At 39.0% G+C, this 20,054-nt stretch overlaps 1 protein-coding gene across 3 annotated transcripts in view; it reads right to left on the bottom strand.

Annotated features, from left to right (window-relative positions):
* LOC126176871 (atrial natriuretic peptide-converting enzyme-like) overlaps positions 1–20,054 on the bottom strand; it is a 590,044-nt gene that overhangs the window by 59,460 nt on the left and 510,530 nt on the right. Inside the window, exon 1 of one of the 3 annotated variants that reach the window (XM_049924084.1) lies at positions 5,948–6,449. The exons of the other annotated variants lie outside the window; for them this stretch is intronic. The gene's annotated coding sequence lies outside the window, so the exon portion shown is untranslated. Of the gene's footprint in view, positions 1–5,947; positions 6,450–20,054 lie in introns of those variants that run through there. 3 annotated transcript variants of the gene reach the window in all.

The following is a 20,054-nucleotide window of genomic DNA, read 5'->3' as shown; positions in this document are numbered from 1 at the left end:
ATCTAATGATATATAAATGTTCAAATTTTGCAACTTTAAATTTTGGCATTTTGTAGGAAACTTGATAGTGGAATGTGTTATCTGAAACCATTCATCTATTAACCAGGAACACCCCCACCTCAGTTATTTAAAAATAGATTTCTTGTGTTTATGGGATCGTATCTTCTGAACTATGTGTCATAAAATCATATAATTTTGCAGATACACTCAGTGGTATACAGGGTGTCCCATTTATCTTGATCACCCCAAATAACTGTTTGTCCAGATGCAAATTACAAATTGTTTCACGCAAATGTTCTTTAGCTATCAGGGGGATATCAATCAGCATGATTGCCTTCATTGTAACTTTGTTTTTACAAATATATGAACAGCAGTATGACTTTTTTGAATGGCACCCGTATTTTTTATTCGGTAATTCATTTTCTCTCCAAGTACCTATTCAGAAATGTATCATAGTGTACCATTCACTGAAACACAATGTTATTAATTACGTACCACAACACTGACTTTGAGCCCAGGATCACAAACTCATCCATTTGCTGGAGTTGTCAGAAAACTAAATTAAATTTGACTCTCCTGTACCATTGCCCAGGTGTAGAACATTGAAAGGTGTTCAAAGTGGTGACCTGGGACACCGATACTCTGGTGCACTCATTGAATGAATTTACTGCTTCCAGTGTTGTCTGCTGAAGGGAATTACAAGCAAGCACGATATGTTTCAGCATGACCTCTGGAGTTATTGGAATATCGTGATAGACAACATCTTTAATGTATCCCCAAAGAAAAAAGTCCAGAGGATTTAAATCAGGAGACCTAGCATGCCAAATAACTGTTCCTCCTCGACAAATCCATTTGGCAGGCTACCTTCAGTTCAAAACATGACGTGCAAGCAAGGCATTATGTGCTGGACATCCATCGTGTTGATACCACATAAACATTCTGGTTCTTAGCAGCACTTCATCCAGAAGAGGAGGAAGTATTCATCTGAGGAAGGTGGCATACACTGTGCCATTTAGACTACCATTGATGAAATATGGGCCAATAATTGTAGTACCGAGCATCACACACCAGACGTTAACTCTCCATTGACGCTGATGTTCCACCTGTCTAAGACATTGTGGGTTGTCACTGGATCAATAATGCATTTTCCCTGTATTTACCTGTCCTTTGTTTGAGAAGGAACATTCATTGGTAAATAGAACATTGGAGAAGAAGTTTGAGTTGGCAAGGATTTGCTGTTGTGTCCACTGACAGAACTGTACACGATTCTGGAAATCATTCCCATGCAGTTCTTGATGTAGGTGTACATGGTAAGGATGGAACCAGTGACATGTAGGAATAGGATGTACACTGGTTTTAGGAATGCCCAATCTTGTGTTCATATACTAACAAAGAGATAGAGGGGCTGGCCAGTACTTACCTCAGCTCAGTACAGCCAATAGATACACAAAAAACAGAACCGAAAATTTACGTTCCTAGCTTTCAGAACAAATGTTCCTTCATCAGGGAGGAGAGAGGGGAAAGAAAGGGAAGAAGGGAAAGTAGATTCAGTTACTCACAACCCAGGTTATGAAGCAACAGGGAAAGGAAAATAGGGAGGGTAGCAAGGATGGAGGCATGGTTGTCAGAGACGAACTGTCCATCTAGGAGATGCCCAATACCCAGTAGCAGAGCATGCCCTCCAGCATAATTCTAGGGACCTAGGAACCTGCTACACCGTATGTACCGTTTGGCTTTTCCCACCCAACACCAGTCCCTCTGAACTGCGGAGATGGGAACTTGCACTCCAACGCATCCTTTCATTCCGCCATCCCCCTGGACTGAACCTACGTTAAACAACCTCACTCCCATTTACTCTTCAGCCTCTTTCCCTTTCCTCTTTAGCCATTCATGCATCTTTTCATCCTACATAGTTGTGTTTATCTTTATACTACTACTACTACTACAAAAATAAATAAATAAATAAATAAAATAAAATAAAATAAAAATAAAAAAAAAGCCCTCTGACAACCATGCCTCCATCCTTGCTACCCTCCCTATTTTCCTTTCCCTGTTGCTTCATAACCTGGGTTGTGAGTAACTGAATCTACTTTCCCTTCTTCCCTTTCTTTCCCCTCTCTCCTCCCTGATGAAGGAACATTTGTTCCGAAAGCTAGGAATGTAAATTTTCGGTTCTGTTTTTTGTGTATCTATCGGCTGTACTGAGCTGGGGTAAGTACTGGCCAGCCCATCTATCTCTTTGTTAGTATATGTTTCACATCTTTATATGAGATTTTCCATTAATCATGTAGATTACCTATACAATCTTGTGTTCAAGCTGTCATGTGCTCACATGTTGATTCATAGGAATGGAAGCAAGAATAGTAACTTTGGCATCTTCATCTGTGCGAGTGCTATGGCTATTGCATAGTCCTGGGTTGAAACTTCCCATTTCCTGAAGCATCACAACAAGATGAGTAAACATATGTTGGGAAGGTGGGTTCTTGTCAGGATGTTGCTCTCTGTACAGTTCTGCTGCCTGCATAGCATTTCGCCTAGCTTCAAAAACAACAACAACAACAACAAGAGAAACATTTTGTGAAGTAGTTTGTAGGAAGGACAGCCTTTACTGTATGCCTACTCTACACAACAGTTTTTAAAAGGACTAAACAACTGTACTGACTGTACCCGTGCATAAGGAAACAGTATTTCAATTACTGTTCTGCTAACTTACATTCCCCATAGATGAGTAGCGTTTCTACCTTCTCTTCATTGATGAACATTCTATTTGCACAACTCTTCAACTGTCAATAGTTGACGGAATGATGGGTGTGCTTTCTAATTATGTTTACATTTGTCCTCTGTCAATTTCAGAATGTGAATGTGTTCCATTACCCCGAGTACCTGCACTAACCACTGGGAACATCAACGTCAGTGTTGTTTTATGTAATTAATAACATTGTGTTTCAGTGAATGGTACACTGTGATACAGTGGCGAATTACCGAATAAAAATACAGGGTGCCATTTTAAAAAGTCATACTGTTGTTCATATCTTTTTAAAAAGCAAAGCTACAATGAAGGCAACCATGCTGATTGATATCCCCCTGATGGCTAAAGAACATTTGCTTGAAACATTTTGTAATTTGCATCTGGATAAACAGTTATTTATGGTGATCAAGATAAATGGGACACCCTGTATATGAATACTGTGTGCATAGGGTCAGTAATAAAGAAGTAGCAAGTCAGGTCTGATGCTGAAATTTTATTGCATGGAAAATGTAGTAAATAACTAATTTCACTTTTTTCATTATTTTGAGGGGAGTGTCAGCAAGAAAAAGTTTCAGAAAGGTTTCAAATTTCATGTAAAGTTTATTGAAGGTAGTTAAATAGTCTCATTCTCAAATACTAGATGAATCTAGTCTGTGTAATTTGCATGCCATGAGTTACTCTGCAACAGTTCCTAACTGTAATGCTTGAATTACTTTTGTTAAATGCTCATCTTCAGATTATGCTGCTTAATGAGTATATTGTGGCAGCATTTCAAAATTTTGTTGCCCCTGGGAGCTATTAGACAGTCACCCTGAACTGGGGCCAGGTGAGTTTCAGAAGCTGGGTAATATAGATTCTAATTTGCAAGTCACATTGTATAAAACACACTATATTCTGATCAGTTTCTGTTGTTCCATGCCTCTGTGGCAAATATATTACAGTTTTAAGAACATTACTGAATAATGTATCACTTATAAAGCAAACAGAACTTCTTATGCCTTTGTACTGAAGGAAAAGGATGGCTATTCAGGTTTAAAAAAGAAAAAGCAAGTCATGGGCAGCATAACATAGCATACTGCATCTGTAAAATTGTATTTTGATTTATGGAATGCTATCACAGGGAGACTCACATGATCAAAAACAGGTACAATATGAAATTTTCACCATGAAAGTCATGTAGGCTATGCTTTCAGGAAGTGAATATTATAAGCTGTATCTCAAAATGTTAAGCATAATACCTGTGAAGACAGAAAAAAAGTAACAGTTAATTTACTACATCAAAATATCAGAGGTTTAAAAAACAAAATTAATGAATTTAAGATCTGTTTAGATGACCTACAGTCTACAAATCCTGCTTATATTATTTGTATTTCTGAACATCATTTAGGTAGTGAAATTGAAATGCTTACTATGGAAGGGTATACCTTAGTTTCAAAGTACTGTAGAAAGGAGATGGAGAAAGGAGGAGTTGCCACTTACATTAGAAAGGGTCACAATTATAAAAACATTGACATTCTTAAATACTGTAGTGTTCAGCATTTTGAAGCATGTGCCACACAACTAGAAACACAAAAAAGAAAAATGATTATGGTCACAATATACAGGGCTCCAACTGGTAATTTCCAGCTATTCACTAAACACCTTGATGCAGTATTAAATTTTTTAACTTCTAAAAATAATGAACTCATACTAAGTGGAGATTTTAATTTAAATTTTCTGTAGACAGTGTCAAATTTTGAGGGCTACAAATTGACCACAGCCTAAATTGGAAAAATCACACTCTGGACTTAATGAAATGTCTTAGTTCAGCTACATTTGCAGTATGCATGACAGCAGAAATAGATGATTTAAAAATGAAGAAATTAGTTTATTCCACCTACTTCCATTCACTAATGAGTTATGGAATCATCTTTTGGGGAAACTCCTCTCACAAAGCGAACATTTTCAAAATTCAGAAACGAGTCATTGGAATTATATCTGGTGTCAGTCCTAGATCATAATGCAGAGACCTCTTTAAGAAACTTGGTATTCTAACTACTATTTCTCAGTACTAAAAGCACCCGTGCCTAATGAAAGTGTACTATTGGAAGATAAAGAAACAGCTGCATCAAAAAATTCCCTTGCAATTAATGAAGAAGCAGATAGGGAAACATCACCTACAAAATCACAAGAAACTAGTGGCGAATTATTACACAGTCAAAATTTGGATACTGCTATTCAAACAACAGCTCAACAAGGAAAGTCTACGAGGTCACAATGTACTCCCACTGCATCATATTCGTCATTGGAGAGTCACGTTTCTTCTGGGAGTACAGCTTCAAGCAACAAGATCTCAACATCTCTGAGAAGATCGTCAAGAAAAACAAAACAAAAATGTCAGCTAATAACGAAGATTTTTTATGGTCAAGTCACATCTTTCGCAAGAGGACACAGCAGATATAAATCTTCTTCACATAGAACAATGTGACAACTTTAACATATACTGTCACAATGTACAAGGATTGAGAAATAAAGTAAGTGAACTTGAAATTCTTACAAGTGATACTAATGTTTTGTCAGACATGCACTTACTGTGTATTAGTGAACACTGGCTAAAAGAGTCAGAATTACCTTATCAGTATATTCAGAACTTCAGATTAGTCCACCACTATTCTAGGAAAAATTACAAAGGTGGTGGAACTTGTATATACCTAAGAAATAGCATTAGCTGTGAACCTTTCCATCCCTGTGAAGTGTATTCCTTAGACAAAGACATTGGAATAGCTGGGGTAGTACTTGCCGACCTAAATATGTATATAATGTGTGTATATAGATCACCAAGTGGTAACTTTTCAGTCTTCTTCAGAAACTTTGCACTATTTTAGAAAAAGCTTGTCACAACAACACAAAAAATATAGTAATATGTGGTGATCTCAACATTGATTTCCTTGAAGAATCTGCTCGAAAGTCCCAATTAGTACATTTAATGATGTCATTCAACTTAAATATGAAAGTAATATGTCCTACAAGATTAAACAGCTGTCTTGATCAGGTTGCTACTAACACTGATTGCACTGTAAAAATTATAGATGTTGGTTTTTCAGATCACAGTGCACTAACAATATATTTTAATCCACCACTCAATGTACTCCCAACAGGAGAAACAGTTATTAAATGTAGAAGTTATAGTGATAGCAACATAAACAACTTTGTACTTACCTTAGAGAAAGAAGACTGGCAAAGTGTATTTACTTCCTCAACAACAAATGAAAAATATGACAATTTTCTGCAGATATTTGAATATTACTTTAATTGCCATTTCCCAGAGAAAACAAAGACTATCAGTAACACAAAAAAGAATGCTTGGGTCACAAAAGGTATTAAAACTTCATCAGAAAAGATGAGGCTGCTGCACAGACTTAGCAATCTGGACAGTGGCAAATCCAGAGAGTTCAAGGTATACTATAGAAATTACAAAAACACATACAGGAGAGTTATCAAATGGGCTAAAAAAGCTCATAATGATAAAACAATTAGGTGCTCTTCCAACAAATGTAAGACCATCTGGGGAATAGTAAATGAACAGACTGGCAGAAAGTTAAGGATAGAGGATAAAATCACACTAAATATAGAAGGACAAAAGACTGAAAATGCACATAAAATTGCCAATAAATTCAACAGCTATTTTTCAGAAATTTCCACAAATCTCCTAACCAACTCTTCAAATACTGTTCATTCTCCTCCCACAAATCTCCTGACTAACTCTCCAAACACTGCACACTCTTGTCTCAAAAATAATACTCCTCTGAACTCCTTTTTCCTATCTCTTACACCACCATATGAAATTGAAGATATTATTAAAAAAGAGTCAAAAAGATTTATTCTGCAGGGCATGATCTGATACCCTGCTTCTTACTTCATAAGTGTTCAAATTACATCAGTGGACCCCTGTCAAATATCATAAATACCTCATTTCTAGAGGGAACATTTCCAAACCAGCTAAAACTTGCTAAAATTATACCTCTCTACAAGAAGGGAGAGAAAACGGACATGACAAACTATAGGCCAATTGCTATACTATCTGCCTTCTCAAAAATATTTGAATACTGTATGTTAACTAGATTAGAAATGTGTCTAAATTCTAACAACACAATCACATCTTCCCAATATGGATTTCGGAAAAATAGGTCCACCACACATGCTCTGTATGCATTTCTAGAAAAATGCTCAAGTTTTGTTGACCATAAACAACCTGCTGTCGGTATATTTCTTGATCAGTCCAAGGCCTTTGACATGGCCGACCACAAGCTGCTGCTTATGAAACTCCATAAGTATGGGATTAGAGGTGTAGCCCACAATTGGTTCCATAGCTACCTTAGTCAAAGAAAGCAATATGTAGAAATAAGAAAATCAGAGACATTCAGGCACTGCAGGTCAGATATACTACATACAACAAATGGCGTCCCTCAGGGATCTGTCCTTGGCCCTGTTCTTTTCACATTGTTCATAAATGATCTCCCAGAACACATACCAAATGCCAGCTCCTTTCTGTATACGGATGACACAAATATCCTGATAATCAGTAGATGTGACACATTGCAAGATGCAGTTAATGAAACTACTTGTCATTTACAATCGTGGTTTGTAGCAAATAGACTACTCATAAATACTCAAAAAACTGTAAGCATGAACTTCCATACTAGACAAAATCTAAACCCCTTCAATGCAGTTATAGTTATCGGCAAAGATGACATTACGTACAAGCAGGACACCAAATTTCTTGGACTTACCATCAGTAACACACTAAATTGAAAACCACATATTGAGGCACTGTCACAAAAGCATAGTAAAACCTGCTATCTATTATGATCATTAAAAGACACAGCCAGTGTAGATACCTTGAAGCTGGTGTACCATGCCCAGTTTGAATCTGTCTTGAGCTATGGCCTAATCTTCTGGGGAAAGAGCTCTGATTCTCTCACAATTTTCAAGTTACAAAAACAAGTAGTAAGAATAATGAAATGTAAAAAAAGAACTGAACACTGTAAACCACTATTTCAACAGTTAAAAATCCTGCCACTGCCATGCCTCTATATATTGGAACTAGCTTGTTTTACAGTACAGCACTTGGACACCCTCGACAGAAATGCAGACCGCCACACACGACACCAGAAACAAAACACAGTTACAAATTATAGCCCACAACACAAAATTATATGCGAATAGGGTTAAATGAATGGGCATTAAAATATACAACCACCTCCTAACAGACATAAAAAAAAGCAAAGACCCAAAAATAATGAGAACTAAATTAAAGGAATTGCTACTAAATCACTGTTTCTATTACATACATGAATTTCTTGAAACAAATTTTTAATTACTTGCAATAAGCTGTTTATTCAGTTGTAGATGTTTCTACTTAGTAAGATAATTTAATTATTGTATCTTATCTATATTCTGTCTGTATCTCATATAGGCCTATATATTCTGCTATGTGAACTATGTACCACAATATTTTAATTACTTGTAATAAGCTGTATATTCACTTGCAGATTTTTCTACTTAGTAAGATAATTTAACTATTGTTTGTTACTCGTATTCTGTCTGTATCTCATATATGTATTCTGCTATGTGAACTATGTACCATAATATTTTAATTACTTGTAATAAGCTGTATATTCACTGGTAGATATTTATAATACTTAGTAAGATAATTTAATTATTGTTTGTTACTCCTATTCTGTCTGTATCTCTTATATGTATTCTGCTATGTGCAGTAAGCACCACTGTCATCTCTCATCACACACCACCTTTTTTTTAAATATTTTGTCTATATATCCTGTATGTATTCTGCTATGTGAGTTATGCACCACTACTGTCATCTCTCATCATATACCATCTTAACATAATTTTCAAATTGACTTGTCCTATATCATGATGTGCTTTGCTGTACAAATTGTATGATCTACAGGACCAATAATAAATCAATCAAATCAACTGATGTCCTTTGTCATTTCCAACATGTTTCTTTTTATTCAAAATAGTGCAAAACATGATTACAATACCAGAACCAAAAACAATCTGTATAAGGACTATAAAAGCTTAACATTAGTACAAAAAGGAGTCAAATACATGGGTCAATAACTTACTCAATAATAATAATAATAGCTTTATTCAACATTGAATGGTACACTGCACATGTACAAAGAAACAATAATGATTAAAGTTATTTGTACAATACACATTCTTCTGAATATGTCATTAATTTACAACAAAATTACAATAAGATATTTACTGATTTCTATTCACATAATTTCACAAAGCATTTCTTGTTCTTCATATAAGTATGGTACTCTTCTTATGTGTAGAAAGGGTGTTTTACTAAAAATTTCTTAAGCTGGTTTTTCAGTTTAATTGTAGGAAGAGCCATGACTACACTAGACAGTGCATTAGCTAATTTTATACCTGCATACTGAGGCCCCCTTTTGTAAAGTGCTGTTCTGTGGCTGCCAATGTAAAATCTTTCTTTATTTCTAGTATTGTACTGGTGTAAATCGGAATAAGTGTTTGGGTGCAGTCTTTTCACAAGCAATATGGCTTTTAGAATATGTGTGTTTATAACAGTTAACACCTCTGTTTTTGGAAACAAGTTGCGACAAGATTCCTTATATTTTGCTCCACAGATTATTCTCACACACCTTTTTTGAAGAATGAGTAGCTTATCTAGATCTGCTTTGGTTGTTGCCCCCCCCCCCAAATTTCGACTTCATCAATGAATACCTTCTCAAGGATTATAGCTCATAACTCTGTCTGCATTAGAATTGTACAATATCCATGTATCTGAGGAAAAAAAATCTTTGAATCTTTCCACATCCCAGAGACTCCTTTTCAAGGGATCCATGGAAAATGATAAATGTAATGTAAAGTAATGTAATGACAGTCTGCAACTTGCATGTTTGGAAGTGCTTACTATACATGAAAGAAAATGATAATATCTTTGACCTCTGGATGTCAGTACACTAGTGCAGCACAAGCAGAATGTGTAATTGGCATACTCCATGCCTAGTAAAGCACTATGATGTTCAAATCAATCTTTGGGTTGATGACAACTTTACCTTTCATGACTGGCACAGTACATATGAATATCTTAGTCTCATGTATTTTAACAAATTACCTAAAAAAGTCTACTTGGTGCCTTTGGATAAATTCAAATGTAGACTACCAAAATGGATTAACAATAAAGCACTTTAATCAGTGCAAGAATATCAAGATGTGTAATAAATGAGCTACTGCTATGTCGTTGTGCTATGAATCTGTAATGTGGTGCTGTATGATTAAATGTAATACTTTGGTCTAAACAGTGCACCATACGAGTATACTGAACAAAAGAGTGACAAAACATTACATGATATTGTTTTTAGTTGCTTCAACAAAATATACTTCAATATACTTCAGTGAAATTGTAAATGAGGTGAACTGCCATATGATAACTAAATTAGTTCAACAAGAGCTTTGTGAGCAACTTGTAATATTGTAGTTACAGCAATCTATAAATTATTTTTGTTGTGAACACTTATATATAAAAAAATTATAAAGGTGATTAAATTTATTCTATTCTATCCGTTTATATTCTAGTATAACAATCAGAACCAGTTCAAGATCATTTTTCCACACGAGTGACTTATCATTTTGTGCACCTCCCCCCCTTTTCCCCCATACATTTTAACACATGTCAGTTTTCACTACAAATTGTGATACTAGTGATACAAACTGCATGCCAATTTTGCACTTGGTTATCCTTGGCTCCCCTCTCAGCTTGATGCCCCAAGTGGTAACTACTAATTGTTATACACCCTGTATGGAAATCTTACAATTGTGGCGTTACAAATAGCAATTTGGTTCACTTTGGCTGAAAAATGGCCCTGGTAATAATCATGTATTATGTCAATATAATGCATATTAAAAATTGTAGCTATTACTCTTAAATATGTTCCCCCCTCACATAATGGCATACAGATTAGTTTTGTAATTTACTTGTGAACATAAATTTGCCACTGTACATAACAGAGCCAGTGTTACACCAACCAAAGACTGTGCTGCCGATAAAGAATGAGAGATCTGGTACATAATTAAACAAGAGCTTGATGTCTGTAGTTTTGGAAATAAATCAATTACAACTTTTTCAAGATAATTTAATATCCAAGTGAAATGGTCAGTTGAGGAATGTAAGAATAACTCTAAACATTGTTGACACACGTAATCCATTCTTTTTGTTCCAGACAATGTGACTTATGGCCAAAATAAACTCAAGTCATCGAAAATTTAAAGCAGTAGTTATAGGTCAGGATTTTGACCAGTTTTCTCTCAACTTTTAGTTCAGTCACATATAACTGTGTCAATACTGTCATTGTGCCTCATCTACTTTATTCTTTTCCTTTCTTTAACATTCAGAAAGTATACAAACGATTAAGTTGGGCGAGGGGGAGGGGAAGGTTCATTGCAATTTAGAGTGCGAACTGATGTTTTTTGACAATCACTTTTCCTTACACATTTAAAAATAATAAAGGAGCCACTCTGGTAACTTGCGCGCATGTGTGTGTGTGTGTGTGTGTGTGTGTGTGTGAGAGAGAGAGAGAGAGAGAGAGAGAGAGAGATTTCCGTGCATCGGCAACCGATGAACGAAGCTGTCTCCCTGTCTCTGGCATGGAGCCTTTTACCCTCGTTGTGTCAGTATCAGTTGCCGGCCCTTGCTCACTTTGGCACCCGTCGTCGAGTCTTATCTGTATGTGGCAGGGGGTCACGTGTGCGCAGAGATCCTGCCGCAGGCTGCGGTTATACGCAGTCACGTGTCCTGGTTAGCCTCGGGGTCACGGACGCAGCACAGACCTTTGAACGGACCAAATATCAGTTCAGCCAGTAACGGGCCTGAAACTGCGACTGCATCACGGTCGTCATCTGTGGTCATGTGGCGGAGCGCACTTCCGATTCTCTTCTCCCAATTAGTTTACAACTAGTTGAAAATCTAGCGTACGGTAACGCGGAACAAGCTCGCGTTCCCGGCGTTTGGCGACTGTTTTGAAATTTTAAGCGTAGCCATCTTCAATGCTTAATTACCGGTAATTATATTCATCTCTGAAATTCATTAGCGTCAAAACCTCCATCGAAACGTACGTCACATTTTTTGTCACAGAACAAAGTGGTCCTTTTGCTCTCCTCTAAACATACACCGTATGCATCTATCACTGAATACGAACCATGACAGAAGCTGGCATTTTTCAATATATTTAACATTATCTACTCACGGACATTTCTTACATCTGTCACCTATTGAAATATTTTGAGAATTTATCCAGGAATATGGCATAAATAACTTTTCAAACAACGATATTTGTAAATGGCACCTTTGTATGGCTACCGTAATGATCCTACACTGAGTAAGCTGCGCTTGATGTTACAATTGATGGAGGGTTTGGTGTAAAGAATCGGATAAGTCTCTGAAAATAGTACCCGAAATCTGATGAGTTTGGTAGGATACACGTAGGAAAGAAAATTTGCTTACGTTACTTGCCACAGCCCATTAGAGATCAATCGGATGCAGAACACGTTTGACGGCAGCAGGAGCAGTCACCAAACACATCATCTCCATCAAGGCAACTTGAAATACAATTGATTTTGACGATGTAGCCAAAATTGTTCAATAATGACAAAAAATTTGTCCAAATAACAGATAGCCACTGTGGAAGTACACGTCTTTTGGACCAAATAAATGAAAAAATTCGTGAGAAGAGGTCTGGATTTGGGTCTTCCCGCCGTAATTAAGCTGCCCCTGCTCTGTTGCAGGAAATATAGCAGACTGCACAGTCACATAATGGACCCATTTATACTGGAAAGCTAAATGCAATTCGTGCTTTCTCGCTTGATGCTCCGGTTTCCAGTTGCCACATTCCCACCAACTACCTTAGCTTGTCAACAAGAAATATCAGCTGTGTGGAACGAACCGCCTCCTCGCGATTTTGAGGCCACTGTTTTCGTGGATCGCTCTTCATGTTGATTACAGAACTATAACTGACGAGTGTTACACAAATATATGCCGACTGGTGTAACTGGATGAAAATCAGTGCGAGGTATGGACTCCGAATCCTCTGCTAAGTATTTACGTGCGAATTGCACAGTGTGTGAGCTGCACAGTAGTCGTGTATATGTAGATAAAAAAAATCATGACGATACACCTTCTCATAAATGTGCTTTGACGATGGAAATTAGGGATTTATTCGAAGTACACTCGGAACATGGGCCCTTTCTGGCATATTTGACAGCCTCTGGCACCGAGCGAAGTGGCGCAGTGATTAGTCACTGGACTCACCTTCGGGAGGACAATGGTTCAAACCCGCGCCGGGCCATCCTGATATAGGTTTTCCGTAATTTTTCTAAATAGTTTCAGGAAAATGCCGGGATGGCATTTGCCCTTTGAAAGGGCATGGCCGACTTCCTTTCCTAATCCGACGGAACTGATGACCTCGCTGTTTGGTCCCCTCCCCTGAATGAACCAACGAACACCCTCTGGCTTCCAGTCAGGGTCACATCTAAAGAAACGTGTGCCTCTGAGAAGTATATTGAATACAGCGAAGAAGTTATGGTTGTTGTAGGTAAGTATTTTGCTGACTTTCCAGAATATCGTTCCAAGGATGGAAGCGAATAGCTGGAAAAAGTTGGACGAAGTGCACTGATGTAGAGGGCATGTCAAAAAAATAAGCACAGTTTTAGTCCAAAACCCATACACATTTTCGATCAGGCCCAGAAATTTTCTAGATGATGATGTTGGGTTTGTGGGGCGCTCAATTGCGCTGTTATCAGAGTCCATACAAATTCCCAACCTTTGCTCAGTCCAAACTCACAGGAAATTTTCTAGTTGCACAAGTAAGTCGATAATAGGTATCCAAGATTACTTCACAGTCAGATACTAATTTATATTAATCTGAAATTTTACTTTGACAGTTACATGCATTTACTTGAATCTTTACAATTTTACACAATTCGGGTATATTTTGGCGTGTCCAGGCTGTAAGAAACAAATTCAGTTTGCGCCCTATACCTTGGCACTAGACATTTGTTTCGGAATGGTGGTTTCACAGCATAGCATCGAAACGCTGAAAGGGTAAGACGGCAGTGGGCGTTTGTGGCGCCGTTGTCAGACCGCCTGCCGACTCGCGGCACTGGCACACTGCCCGCAAGGTCACGGCCGCCACTAGGACACTTGGACTGTTCACAGACATTTCTGATTGTTGTACCTGAAGGCATGCAAGTCAGGGCCGAGTTTACTCCTCTAGTCGAAAGACGAGACCGTCTCCTTCTGTCACTAGAAAAGGAAGACTGTGGTTTGGGGCCACGTCGACGATGAGGCCATTAGAGACGGAGCACGAGCTCAGGTTGGGGAAGGAAATCGTCCGTGCCCTTTTCGAAGGAACCATTCCGCCACTTGCCTTAAGCGATTTAGGGAACTCATCATCTTCTTCTGTGGATCTACAGTTCGTTGTGAACCTTCGCCTCTTCATCAATTCTTCACCAACTATTACGATCCTACGCCCGAGCTTTCTGCAGTTACTCCATGACTCCATCTATACGTCTGGTTCTCGGTCGACACTGTCCTCTATGAACCCTGAGTTTCCATCTAACATCGTTTTAGCGACTTTCGTGTCTTCGTCTGTGCCAGGGACCCTCCCCATCTCACTCTGGCTGATTTGAGTATTCTTATAGTAGGTAGATATTTATGTACAGTGTATAGCTCATGAGTGTAGCTCCTCCTCCATATTTCTCGTTCCTCCTCCTACATCTTCCTCTTTGACAAGTTGGACAGACGATTCTTCTAAGTACTTTTCTTTCAGAGACATCTAGCATTCCATTATCTCTTGACGTTAATGGCCAAGTTTCCAGAGCACGTGCCATCACAAGTCTTATAAGTGTTATATAAATGATTAATTTGGTAATACGAGTTAAGAGATTTGAGAAAAATAGTTTTTAGAGGAAAATAGGGTCTGTTGGCTGCTGTTAACCTCTGTTTAACTTCATGAGAGATATCATTTGACTGGGTGATGTCGACGCGCCGGCCCTTGTGGCCGAGCGGTTCTAGGCGCTTCGGTCAGGAACCTCGCGGTTGCTACAGTCGCAGGTTCGAATCCTGCCTCGGCCATGGATGTGTGTGATGTCCTTAGGTTAGTTAGATTTAAGTAGTTCTAAGTCTAGGGGGCTGATGACCTCAGATGTTAAGTCCCATAGTACTTAGAGCCATTTAAACCATTTGATGTCGACTCCCATAAATTTAAACTGCTCAACTCTCCCAAAAATATATCTGCCCAATGTTACTGAAGGCGGTATGTTCTCCTTATGTGCTTCCCACCAGTCAAATATATTGTTCTCTGCTGACTGATACTCAGTCCCATATTCCCACTGACTCACTCAAGTGCGATGAATGTCGCCTCCATTGCCTTCCGAGTTCCTGCAATTATTTCTACGTCATCGACACAAGAGGCAGTCTGCACTGATTTATAGAAAATTCCCCTTCTCAACAGATTTTCAGTCATCATAACCTTCTCCAAGACCACATTAAAAAGGAGACACGCCTTATACAATGTTATACACTGAGGTGACAAAAGTCATGGGATACCTCCTAATATCGTGTCAGCCCTCCTTTTGCCCGGCATAATGCAGCAACACCTCGGCGTGGCATGGATTCAACAAGTCGTTGCAGGTCCCCTTGCTGAAATATTGTGCCATGCTGCCTCTATAAGCGACCGTAATTGCGAAATTATTGCCGGTGCAAGATTTTGTGCACAAACTGATCTCTAGATTATACCCCATAAATATCCGATCTGCTTGGCCAAATCATTCGCTGGAACTGTTCTGAATGTTCCTCAAACCAATCGTGAACAACTGTGGTCTAGTGACAGGACGCATTGTCATCCATAAAAATTCCATCGTTGAATGGCTGCAGATGGTCTCCACGTAGCCGAATATAACCATTTCCAGTCAATAATCGGCTCAGTTAGACCAGAGGATCCAGTCCATTCCGTGTAAACACAGCCCACACAATTATGGAGCCACCACCAGCTTCCACAGTGTCTTGTTGACAACTTGGGTCAATGGCTTCAAGGGGTTTGCACTTCACTCGAACCCTACCATCAGCTCTTACCAACTGAAATCGGGACCAGGCCATGGTTTTCCAGTCGTCTAGTGTCCAACCTATATGGTCACGAGGCCAGGAGAGTAGATGCAGGTGATGTCATGCTGTTCACAAAGGCACTCGCGTCGGTTGTCTGCTGCTATAGTTCATTAACGCCAAATTTCTCCTCACTGTCCTGACGGAAACGTCGTTGTACGCCCCAAAATAATTTCTGCGGTTATTTAAAGCAGTGTTGCTTGTCTGTTAGTACTGACAACTTGAAGCAAATGCTGCTGCTCTCTGCCGTTAAGTGAAGACCGTTGCCCATTGAGGTAATGCCTGAAATTTGGTATTCTCGACAGACTCTTGACATTGTGCATCTCGGAATATTGATTTCCGTAACGATTTCCGAAAATGAATGTCCCATGCGTCTAGCTCTAACTACCATTCCGCTTACAAAAATCTGTTACTTCCCGTCGTGCGGTCATAATCACGTCGGAAACCTTTTCACATGAATTACCTGTGTAAAATAAATAAAAAGAACCTCAGTACAAATGTCGGTTTCACCGATGCACTGCCTTTTCATACATTATGTATGTGATACTACCTCCATCTCTATATGTCATATCATTATCCTGTGATTTGTCACTTCACTATATATCTAGTGAATGGATCAGACATCAATCTTCGCGTTCTTACACTACTATGTACCTCATACATACATACTGGTGAACTTGTCATCCTCAAAGATTTAACAATTTTCCTAGAGATCCTATTTCATTTGAAGCATGGTACAATAGCTCTCTGTCTGTGCTAGGGAAACCACAGAAAATATGAATGTGGGTGACTAGACGGGGATCTGAATCGTCATTCTCTGGAATACGAATCCAGTGGAATAACGACGCGCCACGTTACACTTGAACAGTTTAAGAAGGGTTTTAATTTTTAGGTCCATTTGCCTCCGTTTCTTTTTCTTTTCAACATATTCAGACGAAGTTTCGTCATTGTTATTGGGTATTTGTCTCTAAAAACTTAAAAATAAAATCGATTTTAACGAGTGACTTTCGAGCATGCAGCAAAGTATACATTATGAATTTGAATTCAGGGAGAGATTTTGCGTAAACTAAACACGTCGTTGGCATGTGATTTTTCTTGTCATTGTGAAGAGTGTCGGCGTTTCGACGACTAGGCCCACATATTACCAAGGTTTTTTCGAGTACGTACGCTGCAGAGGTTTCGCTGGGAAACCCTTACACATCCTTCATAGAGTCCCGCCCCCTCCACATGAAATTTCCATATTTTTGGAGCCCTGAGGAAAGGGTTGCACGCCTACGTAGAATCATGATTCCATGGGCTGCCGCGCGGGGTTGCCGCGCGGTCTAGGCGCCTTGTCACGGTACGCGCGGTCTGAGGCGTCTTGTCACGGTCCGTGTGGCTTCCCCCGTCGGAGGTTCGAGCCCTCCCTCGGGCATGGGTGTGTGTGTGTTGTCCTTAGCGTAAGTTAGTTTAAGTTAGATTAAGTAGTGCGTAAGCTTAGAGACCGATGGCCTCAGCGGTTTGGTCCCGTAAGACCATACCACAAATTTCCAAATTTTTTCCATGGGCTACCGCAAACATTTTTCCGGGGAGATGTTGACCGTCTTGTCTTGCAGTGGGATAAATGTATTAATGGCTACGGTGATTACTTTTGAAATGATAAACCGTTAATTATTTATTTCCTACTTACTTTTTTCTTTCGATCTCGTTGTCATATGACTGCCTCTTATAGATGCGGCTACTTGTGAACTGGCAGGGAAGTCCTCGACTTTATTCACCCATTACCGAAGTGGTGCATTGTCGTTGACAAGTTAAGACGAGCAATGTCACTTTTAGAGCAGATTCGCTACACACACTGAACGCTTATACCGAAGTTATTTGGCTCTCCGAAGTGCCGGATGTTTTCCCCCCGACACCAGAGAAATTCCTTTGAATTTCAGATGAAAAATATAGCACGACAGGTCCTGCAAAGAGGCAGTATCTTCTAGAGGGCTACAATAATAGCAAAAGGGGGCCGTTACAAAGCGAATGCTTTTGATTAACGTAATTGCCAATTGGGTGTTGGGCCACAGGACTGGTTGCGTGAAAGGCCGAAATGTTAAGCAATTACGGGAGCTGCTCGGAACTAATAAAACTGGGAGTCAGTGTTGAGCTCTTTTGGACGGTAGAGGACAAAATGCACAGTATTCGTTTTTGATATCTTACATTTTTTAATGACGAAACGGCCGTCAGCAAATTTGCGTGTCATGAGCGGAGACTTATCGCCACATCGCAGTTACATTTCTTGTCGAGGGCAGCGAGTTATATCAGCTGTTGCAGTTATTCAAAAGCAAGTGCGTTATGGTTTTTATCAAATGCGTGTAATTTTTCGAATGAATCTTGTGTTAGACTGTAGAGCTGACAGTTAATGTTGGATAAAAAAACAGACTTGATAATTTTTATTACTGTAGAAAGAAACAGTACATTTTATTTATAGCTAAAGTATTTGCTTTTATGGCTGTTCTGACTTTGGGGTATTCAAATGGTTGCCACACTGCAGCGACAAGGCTTGAGATACAGTTTCCAGTTAGCAGTGACGGATGAGTTTGACGTCTGTGTCAGACGCTCGGGAACGACCCGGCGATTTGTCTTTACACAAACAAACTGTTTCTCGGAATTGTTCTTGCCATCGTCTAATGCTTTGTGCTGTAGGAGGATCCACACCAAACCTAGTACGAAATTCACGCTGAACAATTATTACTGACCCACACTGTGAAAAACGTAGACTACAAAACGCTTTCTGTTGTCCCGATACCATTCTTACTAGAACATAAGAGTTTAACTGACGAAAGGAGAAAATTTAAAAATACAGAAAATGAAGCGGGCTAAAGAGTATAAATAGGTTTAAAAATGAGGATAACAGAATATTCAGATTGGCTTAGCAGGAATGTTAGAGGATAAATGTAAGACTGTAGAAACGTACATGACTATGGGGAAGATGGATACCCTATATGAAGATTAAAGACCCACCACCAGCAGTGGAGGGTGAAGCCTTGACTCGCGCTGGCGAAATGTCAGAAAAATAATCGACCGATCGTCGGCCGAAGAACCCGAGACAGAAGCCAACAGGCAATTCAGTCAGATTAAGGATACCTTTGGAGAAAACGGAAGCTAGTGCTTAAATGTTAAGAGCTCAGATGACATGCCATTGCTAAGCAAAGAAGGGTAGGTGGGAGGAATATATACAGAGTTTATATAAGGGAAGCGGACTCAAGGGCAATATTGCAGAAAGAGAAGAAGAAGTAGGTGAAGGTAAGATGAGAGGTAAGATACTGCGAGAAGAATTTGACAACGCACTGAAAGTTCTGGTTGAAATAAGATTCCTGGAGTAGACGATATTCCCTCAGAGTTATTGAGATCCTTGGAGAGCCAGCCTTGAGAAAACTGCTCACTAGGTGTGAAAGGCTACATTAAAAAAGAATGTGTGAATACTACCGAACTATCAGTTTAATAAGTCAGTCAAGCAAAGCATGGTTGAAGACACTGACACGAATTATTTACAGAAGATCCAAAAACTTATAAAAGCCGATCTCGGGGAAAGTCAGTTTGGGTTCCGGAGAAATGAAGGATTACGTGGGGCAATGCTGACCTTATGTATTATCTTACGAGATAGGTTGAAGAAAGATAAACCTCCGTTTGTAGCTTTTCAGATTGAGAGAAAGCTTTCGATAGTGACAATTTGACTACAGTCTTTGAAATTCTGAGGGCTACAGGGGGTAACCGGTTACTTCCTACATGTACAGAAACCATACTGCAGTTATAAGAGTTCAAGAACATAGAACATAAAGGGGAAGCAATAGTTGTTGTGAAGGGAGTGAGACAAGATTGCAGCCTATCTCTAATAAACAAATCTTTCAACCTACGGGTGTTTTTACGACTTAAGGTACAAAAAGGAGGAAAGCAATATTCCATCCAGAAACCAATTCTGAGGTGAACATTCTTACCTATGTTATTTTGACTACATTTACTATGTATATGTAAGTTGAGGCAAATGTTACACAGGCCCGACGCCATGCGGCTTTTAAACTGAAAAACAATATTTCTTGTAAATTCTCTTTTTAATTTTTCTTCAGAATTCATAACATTCTTCTGTAC

This window comes from Schistocerca cancellata, chromosome 1 (genome assembly GCF_023864275.1).
Source record: "Schistocerca cancellata isolate TAMUIC-IGC-003103 chromosome 1, iqSchCanc2.1, whole genome shotgun sequence".
Taxonomy (NCBI): domain Eukaryota; kingdom Metazoa; phylum Arthropoda; class Insecta; order Orthoptera; family Acrididae; genus Schistocerca; species Schistocerca cancellata.
Note: the sequence above shows the minus strand (reverse complement) of the source record. Positions and strands in the feature narration are given on the sequence as shown.